Source organism: Tamandua tetradactyla, chromosome 16 (genome assembly GCF_023851605.1).
Source record: "Tamandua tetradactyla isolate mTamTet1 chromosome 16, mTamTet1.pri, whole genome shotgun sequence".
Classification (NCBI taxonomy): Eukaryota; Metazoa; Chordata; class Mammalia; order Pilosa; family Myrmecophagidae; genus Tamandua; species Tamandua tetradactyla.
The window spans coordinates 48561633-48574841 of NC_135342.1; the positions used below are offsets into that span (position 1 = coordinate 48561633).

Below are 13209 nucleotides of genomic sequence, written 5' to 3' on the forward strand. Positions count from 1 at the left end.
CATTCATCTTTGAATCCTCATGGTATGCTGCAAAGGGTAGATATTAAATAAACATTCTATGGATTGGCTTGGAAAACTGGGTAAGTTTCAATTACTTGCAAGAATATAATCATCACCAGTGAAAAGTGGTATTACTTCAGAGGTCAAAAGCTTTGAGTCTCAGTTTTAATGCTTGGCCCTGCCACTTACTAGCTTTGTGACCTTGAGCAAGTCATTTAATCTAAGACTTATATCTACATCTGTGGAATGGGATAATTAAACCTGGCCCCCACAGAGCTCTTATGAAAATTAAAAAAGATCACATGGGCGAGGCACTGACCTTATAGCCTGGCTTTCAGCATTAACCATAGCTTTGTACCTATCCTTTTCCTAAATATCTTCCTTCCTCTTCTGTTTACTTATTCATTACCAAATCCTTAAAGTCATGATTTTGAGCTTCTCTTACCCACTTTATGAAATGGATTCAAGGCCATGTGCATATGATTACTGCTTTCCATCTTCTAAACAGAAAATCTTCATTTTTAAATGAAGGCCCTGTGGCAATATTTCCATCTTCCATTGGTACCTCCCAATACACACACAAATATACGCGATATATACTGAACTAACAGGTTCATTCTTTTCATTGTTTCTCAGTGACATTCCTTTCTCCCTCTGCCAATTGCTACATGGGCACCAATTAAACACTCAATGTGTTTTACCAAGATAGCATTCATATAACCTAGAGTAAAAAGATTCCAAAGTGTGGTCCATAAAAATCAGGTCTTCTTACTGTTATCAACATCAAATATTTCCTGAGACCTTGTGGACCACATTGCCCCAGGCTAGACTATTAACTACCTGGGAAAATTCAAGGAAACATCATACCCATGGAGCAGACAACATCTAAATGGAATTCCACAGTTAAGCCACATGCAATGTCTATAAAGTGCTTGTGTGTATGTGTGCATTTGGGGATGCATGTTGGACAGGCATAGATCCCACCTGCTTTGCTTTTCTAGTGTCCTCTTACAGGTGACTGTGGAGAGAGAAGGCAGTTTTAATAGAATAGAAAGAATTGGAGCCCTGGTTTCTAGTCCTAATGAGCAGGGGAAGCTGGACGATGCAGAACATTTCAGTTCCCTGTCTGAGCCTCAGTTTCCTTCTTTATAAGAGAAGGAGGTGAGAGGGGGTTGCTTTCTAAGGATCCATTTATAAAGATCTTGTGTTTAGAGAGTTAAATTTCAAGGAGAATTTGAATGCAGAAAGACTGCACCATGTAGTTTCTTTTTAAAAACAAAACAAATCAAAACATCCAACTGGAAACTGATTTGTTAAAAAGCTGTCTGTGCTATCGCACCCACATGCCTTCTTTATGAACTGGGGTGGGTGAAGAGGAGGAATTTATTTTAAAGTCAATAGACTACAGTATTTACTGGTCTACTGTGTGTGCTAGTTTGAAATCAACATTTTGAAAGGGGTAGAAATGAACGCATTGGAATTTGACCAAGGATACATTCATATGTCAGTTTAATGCTCCAGCTGTTTAATCAAAATATGAGTAAAAGGTCTAAAGCCCAACAAGCAAAAATATCATAGTTGTGGGATTCGGCGCTTGCTTCCCTATTGTCAGCCAATTACTGTGTAATTTTTCCCTGTGACTGAATAACTAACTGTTAGCAAATAATGAAAAGGCAATTACAGCAACGCTTTGTTCCTATTACTCTCTTCATTTTATTCTGGCTATAATTATTGTCAGAGCTGGAGGTTTACTGTACCATAGAAGTGGCACCAGGAGAGAAAATGGAATGGGCTGGTGCATGGAAAATTGCAAATGTCACAGCTACCTTCATCGGCACTGTTGGACTTCAGAGATTAAAAAAATCAGAGGAAAAAGCTCTCCATGTGGGTTTTACAAATTCTCTACCTCAAGCTGTTGTGGCGACTGGAGAAGCAGGGAGGGGGCTGAGGGTGGGAGGGAGCAAGGAATCAGGCATGATGTTTGTTCTTTTTTCATGTGTATGATTCCCAAAGGGTTGTGCATTTTCACCACAGTCTGCCTGAAACCGACTCATGGAACTCTTCTTTTAGCCTTTACTTCTCATTAATGGTCTCCATGCTGTTTCATAATGGGGAGTGGCATATAAATGATGCATTTTATGGGGTTTGATCTTTCTTCAGAGAGGAAAGATGCCACATATGGACAGCTGTCTGAAAAAGAAAATGACGATTGTGTCCTCTTTGTGCAGTTGCCCGGATCTATTTTTAGAAGCTGACTTTTACTGACCATATGTAATGTACCTTCCCTTTTAACTTTATTTTTATTAACCAGAAACTGTAAAATAATATCAAAGGGATGGAGGTACATTCCTCATATTTTTGCCTATTTATTTAACAAACATATCCTGAATATCTACCATGTGCAAGATACTGGAATAGGCTCTGTAGAATTAAAGATGAGTGATACTTGGTTTCTGTCCATATTAGGCTCAGCCTTGAGATATTTTCAACCCCAAATAAACATCCCTCTGCATGAAAAGCAGCTTAGCATAGCAGAATGAGCATAAAACTATTTGAAGATCTGCATTCTAATTCCAGCTCTACCACTTACTAGCTGATTTATCTTGATGTATCAGTTAGCTGTTGCTGTATAACAAACCATCCCTTAAGTCTGTGGCTTAAAAGAAACCACAACCATAAATAATTAAATCTTAGGAATCATCAGGTCAGTAAGAGATTCTGCTCTAGGCTTGGCTTATCTGGAACATCTTAACTTGGGCAGCTTTGTTCCTCAGGTCTTCCATCTTCATCATTAGAATAACTGGACAGCCTCAATTGTACTTCTCATGGCAATGGCTGAAGAGTAAGAGAGCAAGCAGGAACACAGAGAGACTCATGCTTTGTATTAGTCAGGGTTCTCTAGAGAAACAGAATCAACAGGAGATATCTGTAAGCATGAGATCTATAAAGGTGTCTCACACAACTGTGGGGACCCAAGAGTTCCAAATGAATAGGACAGGCTGTGAGGCTGGCAACTCTGAAGAAGGGACTCGAAGAAATCCACAAGAGAGGCTGGCTGGCTGAAGAAGCAGTGAAAATTTTCTCTTTCCTTCTTCTTTAAAAGAGTCTGAAGACTCTTTTAAAAAGTCTTCAACTGATTGGATCAAATCCAACTGCTTGGAGTTTCTCGTCTGTGGAAGACACATCCTTAGTTAGTCATGGATGTAATCAGGTACGAATGCAATCCACTGACTGATGATTTAGTAAACCAGCCTTCTGGTTTATTAATCAGCCACAGAATATCCTTGCTGTATGTATCCTTGCAGTGCTTGCCTGACCAGACAACTGGGCACAATCACCTGACCAATTGACACCTGAACACATCACAGTTCACCCCTTGTCAACTTGGCATCTATCACCTTAAATTATACTTAATCTCTCAATAGAACACGATAACAGAAATATCTTTTTGCCTAACAATATTCAACTTGTCTTGTTGTTAAACAGAAATGTACTAAATCTCTCCAGAATAGGGTGCAAGTCCTTAGGTGACATCTACTTTCAAACTTGATACACTATAACTTAAATACCTTAATGCGAACAGTACAACTTATGTCATATGAAAATCAGAAAACAAGATATTTGCTTTATGTACAAATACAAATATAGTCATAACAAAACAAGGAGGAACTATTCACACCATCACAAGCCTCTTCTTGAGTTATGTCTTCTAACAATTCTATTGGCCAAAGCAAATTACATGGTCAAACTCAGAATGAAGGGACAGGGACATATACTCTACCACTTAATGGGAGTAACTTCAAAAACACGCAGCATAGGAAATGAATACAATCACAGGTGAAGAATTGGGGGAATTAATGCAATCAACTGCATGAGAGTAAAACTGTTTTAATTTCCTTGTCATTTAAATGGGGGCTCACCTTACCTGCCTTAAGAGATTGTTAAGAGGATCAAAAGAAATAAAGAACATGAATGCACTTTGACAACTATAAAGAACTACAGCCATATAATCAAGTATTTCTCTTATTACTTACCTATATTTTTTTCTACCATAAAAATTATATTTTGCAAGATCAAAATGTAGATTCCCTATAAACATCAAATTTCTATAAACTAAGCAACCAGTTGTTCTTTCACTCATAAGTAGCATTAAAAGTGGAAAATGGAAATTGCTTATAGGGTCTACTTACGGTTTTATTTGTAAATTAGATCACTTCTCCAAGACTCAGATAGGATTTAAAGGCAGACAAAATCTCAAAGCTATTGTTCTTGGTTCCTGTGGCAGTCAGCCAGGAGATTCCCCTGGGTTTAAGACAGAAGAAGAAAATATTTATAGGCTAACTCAAGGCTGCTTTGGCAACTGCTGCCCTTGGGTTATTTCCATCGCAGAAAGAAAGCAGGTTAGGAGTGTGGTTATAAATAAATAAGCAAGGATATATACATTGACAAAGACAGGAGAGGGTCAGTAATACTAAAGAAACGGGTAGAATAAAAAGTCAGGGGCTCAGAGAGATCTGGGTGTGAGTTCCTGCTCTGCCACTTGTTAACTGGTTTGTTTGGCTTCTTGGAGCTTTAGCTTCCTCATTTGTAAATTGTGGATAATAATATCTATTTTGTGAGGATTAAATGAGATACAATTTTTAAATCCTCTAGCACAGCATCTAGTACATAATATAGGTACAAGAAATTGTTCTATTTCCTCATCTTGATTTTTTAAAATTTATTTCCCCCGCCTAAATATTCAGGTCACACTTATTCACTTTCAATGACTAAGGCCATAAAATACCTTATTTTCCCCTTTACCATTTCTCAGGGTAGGATGGAACACAGTAGTAATAGCAATATCTGAAAGAAAAGTTTTATCAGCTGAGCAAACTACTCTAAAACATATTCTGCTTGAGAGAATCACATCATTGCAGAAGTCAGTGAACCACCACCACCCCCTCAAAATTTGACCGCCTGCTGCCCCTTGCCCCCCTACCTGCAGCCATTCTCCCTTGGCAAACTCCTATTAATATACAGATTATTTGTATTCTTTCTGCAGGCCAGGACAGCTCACTCACACACAGAAAATACGTCTTAAATATGGTCGGTGTCTCTTGGAGGCCTGGATTTCAGTGAATTGGAAGTAAACTAGAAAGAAAATGTGCCCTCATCAGACAGAGAGAAAACCATAGAAGAACAGTATAAAAGAGAACAAGAAGGCTCTCAGTGGCTCAGCAGGCAGAGTTCTGGCCTGCAATGCTGGAAACCCAGGTTTGATTCCAGGAGCCTGCCCATGCAAAAAAAAAAAGAGATAGAGAGAATGAGAAGACAAAGCCAAGTTTAATTAAGAATATAGATGTGAATATACCGAGAATTTAAGGAGAACTCTTTATGTCTATTTTAATAAAAATAATTTTCTTCACAACATTAATGTTTAAGCTTTTTAATTATTAAAACAAACAAACAAGGCTAGCATGAAAACAAAATAACCACAGCAAACTTTTGCTGAAAAAGCCTATAGCAAAACACATACTCAGTGGTGAAACACTGAATGCCTTCTTTTTAAAGACAGGTTTAATTCAATAGGACCTTCACATTAGCAATAAGCAAATCAAAAATGGCAATAAGAGATAAGATACTACTTATAAAGCCAACAAAAATTATAAAGTAGCTAGAATGCAAAAGGTCTCTAAGAAGGATAAAGAAAAGGAAAAAAATTAAGTTTCTAAACAGCATAAAAGAGACCTGAATTAATGGAAAGAAGTACCATGTTCATAGACAGACTGGCTTAGTGATACAAATATATTAAATTTCTCCTAATAAATTTATATATTTGTTGCAATTCCAATAAAAATCTTAGCACAGGTTTTGCACCTTTGGTATCTAATAGAGGTGGCATCATCAATCTCTAAGGAAAATATATAGATCACTTAGTAAATTTAGTGACCTGACATATTAGGTGAAGAAAATAAAGTTGGATCATAAGCTCCCATTCACAAAAATGTATACACCAGATGAATTAGAGACAGAGATATGACTGGTAAAAACAAATAAGATAAATACAGTTTCCCCCTTGGAGTAGATAATGAGTACGTCATCAAGACCCAAAAGAACAAAATAATGTGATGAAAAAATAAAGACAAGAAATTAAAAGAATATGAATAGGCATATCCTATTCTCCTAAAGGAGAATCAAAAATAACTGACAAATACTCAAAGTCCATGCTCAGTAGTAATCAAGAGAGATGCAAATTAAAACAAGATTGTGATGGCACTTCTATCCACCAAATTGGCCACCAAAATAAAAAAATAAATAAAAGAAGACAATCAGATAATATGAAGTGATGGCAAGGATATGAGGAAACAAGCTTCCCTCAAGCATGCTAGCAGGAATTTAACTGATACCGTTATTATGAAGAGGAATCTGGCAATAATTTCAGTAAGTACTAAGATCCTAGGGCATCCCTACTTCTGGGGGTCCATTGCAAAGACACTCTCCCAAAGTTCCACCAGGAGCTGTGCCTGGGGCCTCTTCTGAAGCAGAGAAGTGTCCATCAGAGAAGGGTGGAGGACTAAAATGTCTCTAATCCATAATTCTGAAATACAAAACTCTGAAAATATGAAGTTTTAAAATAAATTTCACACAAACTTATTTGATGGCAAAACTTGGCCTGAACTGACATGAGGGTATTAAAATCTCTTCATAGGCCACTTTTTGGGACTATTCATACATTTTTATGCAGAAATATATGAATGTGTTTGATTACAGAGTGCTTCCCAGAGCTTGCAAAATGAAATTGGCCATCCAATAACATCTAATTGTAGCATGCAAAACTATGCAAAATGTGTTCAAGGAGATGGACATGTCAATATCAATGCGTGGAAGAGTGGGTTAGAAGGAACCAAATTAAATACAACAGGATGGATGCACTGCTTGGGAGCTGGGGATTTGAAATGAGGATGTGGCATGGGGGGGTGGGGAGTGGGAATTAATAAAATGAATAAACAAAACAAAACAAAATGAAATTAAAACTGAAAAAAACACAAAGAAGGCCAATAGGTCATTGCTGACAAGTAATTAAGTTTGGCTGGGAAGGGATATTTCTTTAGCGGTTTCAATGTATATAAATGTGTTGTTTTGTTTTTTCAAGAATCTCATTCTCCAATACAATGGTAACGTACACATATTTTAAACCTCTGTGAATACACAGGTTAGCACTCTGTATACAGGGTTTGAAAATATGTATTAACTGGGAGTCTGCTGTGGTTGAAGGAGGTTGCCTGGGAGAGCTCTGATAATAGGGTTGTGTCTCCCAACTATCATTAGCCCTCCTTCAAGATATTACCCAAGCAAAAGAACACTGCGCTTATGAGTAGATCTCACTTCAACTCTGGCTTTGTCTGCTGTTTGACATGAGGCAAGTCACTTTCCCTCTCTGAGCATTAGTACTCTCTTCTTGTTCCTTGCTGTGCCCTCCTTATTGACCCCAGTGATGGAGCCATTCTGAATTTCTTTCAGGTCACCAAAAACATGCCATCCGACATCTCTATGTTTTTACATACTTAGTTTTCTCTGCTTAAAGTACTCAACATCCCTCATTTGCCAGGGAAATTCCCAACTATCCTTCAACCCAGTTTAAACCTGACTTTGCTGTGAAGCCTGCTCTCTCTCTCTCTGCTCCTGCCACATACTGCATCTGGGGTAAACCTCACTCATGGCCTTTTTAAAATGTTGTTTTGATTATTTGAAGAAAAGGCTATTTCCCACATGAGAATATAAACATGGAGGACAGGAACTCTATCTTATGCATCCTTATATTCCAAGGTCTAGCACAGTACCTAGCACATAGTAGGTAGTCAATAATTGTTGGCTTTCATATATGGCATTTTCTAGCTGTGGAACTATAAAAAGTTAACTGACTTCCCAGAATTTGCTTCTTCATATTAAAAATGGGGTAAATAATATTTCATAGTGTTTCTGTGTAAAAACCTGAAAACAGAGTCCTTAGAGTGGGAAGAAATCTTAAGGATCGTTTCTTCAACCACCTGACAGGCCTAGACACTTCACAGCAGGGCTCAGTACCTCCCGAGGTAGCCCCATTACCATCTTTTGGCCACTCTTTCAGAATGGAATTGAAATGTATCTTTCTGCTGGATGAATAAAGGTAATGCAGGAATACACTGGGGATGGGCTAGCCATAATTCTCATTTTCCATCACTCTGCCTATAGTCTAAGCATTTACGACAATGTTTCATTCATCTAGTACTTGGAAGAATAAGCTGATCTACAAAATATTCCTGTTTGCCCTCTTAAATTGCATTCTTTGTTTACATTTTATGATCTTGATCAGAAATGTTTCCAAATATATCACATTTCCCTGCCTGTTGACACAGCAGCTGCGGATAAGCCTTAAACCAAGATATAGATATGGATGGCCACACTGATGATGAAAACAGTGATATTTTGGAGACTGCTGAAGTATGTAAATCCAGTTATTTCTCTACTATAGGACTGTGAGCTGCTCTGCCTTCCATGTGTTTTGTTTTTTCTGCTATTTTCTCTCTTTTCTATACAAAGTTGGAAACTTCAACTTCTTGTTGCTATAATAGTGACAGCTTCTAATAATCTCTCCTTGTCCCTTTCTATATGTCCTGCTTCTACTTTGCTTGGGAAGCAAAACCCCAAGATTATTAATGTTTGCTGAGTAAAAATAAATAGGCACTTACCTCATCCCCCATACCTGAAGTTCTTCTATGAGCAAAAAGAACTTTTTGCTAATTGTTTTGGAGATTCAGGGATCTTTAATACCTTCCAGTTGTCTGTGTGCTAGATTGAAGAGTTAATATAATACTTCATTCTGCTAGCTTGCCCTCATCCAGAATCTATCTTTCCCTTTCTCTGCCTTCTGTATCTTGAAAGGCTAATCTCCAAGCTTGTGTAAGTCAGGTTCCCCTGCTGTTTTAGTTTCTTGGCTGCTAAAACAAATACCACACAGTGGGTTGATATAACAACAGAAATGTATTGGCTCACAGTTTCAGATGCTAGAAGACTTGCCTTTTCCTGGGGTCAGTATCTTCTGGTGGTTAACAATCTTTGTTGTTCCTTGGCTGTTCCTTCACCTGAAAGTGCACATGGTGGTGCCTTCTTCTTTCTCCTCCAGGTTCTGCTGACTTTTCTGGCTACTTCCCATTGCTTCTCCTCACATGTCCAGTTTCCTTTGCTTATACAAACTTTAGCCATGTTGAATGAAGGCCCACTGTCATTCAGTTTGGACACATCTTAACTAAGAACATCTTCAACAGTCTTGTTTACAAAAGGGTTCACACACACAGAACCAGGGGTTGGGAAGTGAACATGTCTTTGTGGCATGATTCAATCCCCAACACCTGCCTACTGGATCCTACCTGAGTCTGGTCAAAGGAGGGCAAAGGGAAGAGATTGGAGGCTAGAAGGAAAGAAGGCTAGAAGTTGTTGTCTCCACCCCATTCTTCTCTGGGCCATGTTCTCTGGCAGGAGCTTCCACCCTCCCGGACCAGAGCTTTTGCCAGGTAACCCCTCATCTAAGGCTTCAGGGTTCACTGGGCTCTGAAAACACTATTCTTTCCCCTTGTTCTGTCAAGTTTAAGGGTAGTAACAGCTTCTCATTGTTGTTGATCTCCAGGTGCTTCATGATCCCTTGTTGGTTCCTTTAATATTACCTATACGTGTCTAAGTCATCTGTCCAGTCAAGGCTACCAAGTAGATTCTGTGTCCTGCTAGACTCTGGCTGAGGCATTAATTTTGCTCCCTGCCTTCATGCAGCCTAAGTCTGGTTGGGGAGAGACAAACCCTGAGCATTTAGTTGTGAGTGTGATGAACCTTTCCAAAGAGGAGAACAGGGAGGATGGGGGGCTTATAATTGCAGTAAGCGAACACTGGATAGGAAAATGCAGTGCTCTCCATATGTAGCTAAAATAAAGTCTGTCCCACCCCCACCCTCTATTTTCTCTTGACTTACCATAGCAATAGAGTTTCCAGCTTCCAGATAAAAAATCAGCACAGGGAGATGATTTTCCAACATAGGGAAATGACTTCCCAATCACAGCACAGGGAAATCATCCCAACTTCCCAAACACTCTGTCCTCAAGCCCCAGAGAGGTCACATAAGTTTGGACTTGACAATGAGGGAGGAGAGTAGGCCACACATCCCCTGAAGAGGAGAAGGGAGCCCTAAGCTGTGTTCAAACTAGAAATGTCCAGAACTCTCCCCACTCTGAGTCATATATCATTAGGTCCTTCCAAATACTTCCTTTATTTTCTTCCTGCTCCTGGTAGACCAGTCCATGTAACATAAAATAATAATACTAAATCTAAAGGTTAAAGGAAAGACATCATTACCAGACTAATATATCGTGAAAAAAATTCACATTTCTGATAGATATTTAACAGTGTGTTGGTGATTAAATTAATTGCACGTGGCGAACAGAAAGATAGCTCCTTAATGCACGTTAAATATTAACAATTTGAGATAATAGGCGCCTACATGTCTCCTCTTTACAGCTTCCCTTGTCAATGAAATGTACTTTTGTGTAGAAGAAAGAGATAGTTTGGAATGTGCTGGCCTTACCCAATGAAGGCCAGCGTGGCTCCCCACAATGCCAGAACCACCAGCAATCAGCCTAATCATAAACGACCGGAACCAAACGGATTCAGGCAGTCATGCTGACTACTGAGTTAAAAAGTTTTACATATCAAGAGTCTGAATGCCAACGAAATCAAAACCTTTCAAGACAAATCAAAAGGCCAGCAGCCCTCTCCCTGCCTCTGCCAAAGGCTTTGTTTTGCCATTTCCTCCCGGTGCTGTCAGGAGGCGACTGCTGCCATGGCTAAGTTCAGCCTCATCTGGGGGCATCCATCCATGTTCCATTATCCTCGGAAAATCGGAGCATCACCTTTACATGGAGAGCCTTGGGGGTGGGGGCGAGGGCAAATGAAGCAAAACAAACTGATTGATTGCAAACCCAGCTATGATGTCAGCATGAATTAATGTTTCCCACAGGCATGCTAATCAGCTCCATGACATAATAACGGCTTCTATTACACACCGGTGGGACTTCAAAGTTATTCCAAAGATAACATAACACAACACTTGAAGCCCCGGGAAACTTCCACCATGCTTTCAGATGTTTTATAATGTTACTGATCTTTTCATTGCTGGGGAAACAAAAAAAAAGCTGAAAGGAAACAGAATATTGAATTTGAGATGAATCGGGGTTGGAAAGTGATTTCATTACAAATTCCAAATGTGCAAAGAGATAGTGACAATTAAAAAGCTGCAAGGGCTAGCCATTTGAAAGCAGCTCAGTGGCAAGCTTTTCTCAGGCAGGTGGGTGTGCACAATTCCCAATTCAGAGGGGAAAAAAAAAACAACCAAAGTCTGTGAGAGAGGTATTGCATCCAATGATGAAGAAATGAACCCACGAAAAGTGTGTTAGACAGGAAGGTGCGGGCCTTTGCTAAGTCTTTGACCCTGAGCCAGTTATTTAACTCTCTCAGACTCGGTCCTGTGCCGATAAATGGAAATGACGTACTGACCTCGCAGTGGTGTTGGGAGGACTAAATTGGGGATATATTTGGAATGCCAAGTCAAAGCAGGCACCGCCCAATAATGCTTCTACTGTAATTACCATCAAACTGCGTTTGGCAATATTGGCCAGTAATAGGCCAGTGCTATTGCTAGCTACGCTCTTAGCATGTGTTTTGCGATGTTCTAAGGACTTTACACAATGGCCTTTTTTAAATCCTTACAATCCTATAGGGAGATACTATTACCCTTAATTTAGGTGTGAAAAAATGAAGGCATGGAGAGGTTTCTGTGACCTGATTAAGACCCCAGAGGTAAGAAATAACATAGCTGGAGTTTGAACCCAGGCAATCTGGCTCTAGTCTGTGCTCTTCTTTACCACTGCTCTCTGCTTACACCTCCATGCAGCAGGGCACGGAGACACACACTCATACAGGCACACACCCTCACACAGGAACCCACACATATACACATTCATGCAGGCAAACAGAGAGATGCACACAGGCACAGACACATTCAGCCCCAGGCACACCCACACGGACAAACATGTGCACTCACCCAGGCACACGTGTACACGCACTTACACACAGCTCTAGAGGAGATCCTGCAGCTCTCTAGCTCCCCACTGGGGTGGTTATGAACTCAGGTTCTACCCTACCTGGGAGGGGGGGGGCAGATGAGGGGGCAGAAACTACTCACTCAGTAGGACTTTGTGCAAGTCATCTGAACTCTCGGGACCCAGCCCTGGATGTGTACAGCAGGGATCCTCACAACACCCCCCCACAGTGTTCCGTGGGAGCCAATTTTTTTTTAATTTACCACCTTAAAATCAGGTGGTATTTTAAGGCATTTAACACAGAACTGGAAGCACTCTTCCCGAGGTCAATCACAGGCATGTTTGTGAAGGGCTTGCCCCAGGCACAGCTCCTGGGGCCCACCGGGACCCCCTCGCCGCCCTTAGGGTTACGGAGTGCTGGGGAAGGAGACTGCGGCCTCGCTCTCAGGCCCCCTCCTCGTCCCCTCCCTGCGACAGCGGCGGCGCGCCCCTCCTCGGCCTGTGAGCAGTTCTGAGGGACCGTCCGCCAGCAGATTCCGGCAGAAAGAAGCACCCCTCAGTCTACGCCCTGCCTGGAGGACACGACTTCCATGGCACCCGGGAATCCACGGGGGCGGGAATGGGGTGGGAAGGGGAGCCACACAGCTCTGGGGCCTACCTGAGGGCGCCCGCACGAAAAGGAAGCTTCGGGAGCGCCTGCCGCTGACGCAAGTGACGTTCTCACGCAGCCTCCTCTCAGCCCCCGCGCGCGGCATGCTGGGTATTTCTTTGGGAGGAATGGTGGACACTCTGCCCCTTTACTTCCCTCTTTTCATTTACTTGATAAAATGTGCAGCCTGAAGCAAGGGCCGCCCATATGCCCTCAGCATTTCTGTCACAGCGTGAATCTGGGGATAGGCAACAAGGCCTGTGGGGAAGGTGGCGGACCTCTGTCCACAGCATTGGGTGTTACCCATTCAGCTGAGGGTTTTTTAAGGCTGCTCCATTGAGCGAAACTAAATATCGTCTATGATTTTGCCTCAGAATTTGCTGAAGTGAAGAGTCCTGGCTAACCAGGTTGTCTTCTTGCAATTTTATAGTGTGTGTGTGAGGCTTTTTCATCGAT

At 40.9% G+C, this 13209-nt stretch overlaps 1 long non-coding RNA gene across 1 annotated transcript; it reads right to left on the reverse strand.

The window, feature by feature from the left end:
- Positions 1-1509: 1509 nt before the first annotated feature.
- LOC143659456 (uncharacterized) lies at positions 1510-12840 on the reverse strand. The gene is made up of 3 exons (XR_013163547.1): positions 12763-12840; positions 4191-4302; positions 1510-3170 (listed from the first exon to the last, which is right to left on the reverse strand). It is a non-coding gene; the product is annotated as an uncharacterized LOC143659456 (long non-coding RNA).
- Between the last annotated feature and the right edge of the window lie 369 nt (positions 12841-13209).